This window comes from Carlito syrichta, unplaced genomic scaffold (genome assembly GCF_000164805.1).
Source record: "Carlito syrichta isolate Samal-C Ts95f unplaced genomic scaffold, Tarsius_syrichta-2.0.1 Scaffold287770, whole genome shotgun sequence".
Taxonomy (NCBI): domain Eukaryota; kingdom Metazoa; phylum Chordata; class Mammalia; order Primates; family Tarsiidae; genus Carlito; species Carlito syrichta.
Window position 1 is genome coordinate 251,453 of NW_007231866.1, and position 770 is coordinate 252,222.

A 770-nucleotide genomic window follows, 5' to 3' on the forward strand; every position below is an offset into this window, starting at 1 on the left:
CACTGGATCAATCCTAGCTCAGTGCAGCCTTCACCTCCTGGGTCCAAGCGATCCTCCCTCCTCAGTCTCCTAAGTAGCAGGACCACAGGTGTGCACCAGCACACCTAGCTAATTTTTCCTTTTTTTTTTTTTAAAGATGGGGGTCTCGCTCTTTGCCCAGGCTGGTCTCAAACTCCTGGCTCCAATGATCCTCCCACCTCAGCCTCCCAAAGTTCTCAGATTACAGATTACTGTGGCGCCACGGTCTGTAATCTGCTCTCCCCAAGGCTTCCCCCAACTCCCCAGGACTTGGTGATGGGCTGTGAAAAGAAAGCTGGTCCTAAGCACTGAGCCTGGGCCCCTGGGCTTTGTAACTGAGCATCTGGAAGGTGGAGGGTGAGGCGTCAGCTGTGCCTTGTGATGAGGGTGACCCGGGGTCTGGTTTGCCCAGGGCAGTCCCAGTTTGCTGCTGAGGAGGCCGGGAGTTCAGGAGATCAGTGTCCCAGGGGAGAGGGAATGGCCAGCCAGAAAGGGGCGGCCCTTCTGCCACCCAGTGCCAGCTCAAAGCCAAGTGCATGGTGGGGCTTCAAGAACACAGGTTGGAGACCAGGAGACAGCAGGACAAACGGGCACTGGGACCGGCTGGAGAGAGTCAAGCCGAGGGAAGTGGGGGCCGCCTCTCTGTGACAGGCCTGGGCTGGGGACAGAGGGACAGTACCCCCGGGGTGGGGTTGGGAGGACGGGGCATCAGGGTGATGAGTGCTATAGAAAATATCTTCTTTTTTTTGAGT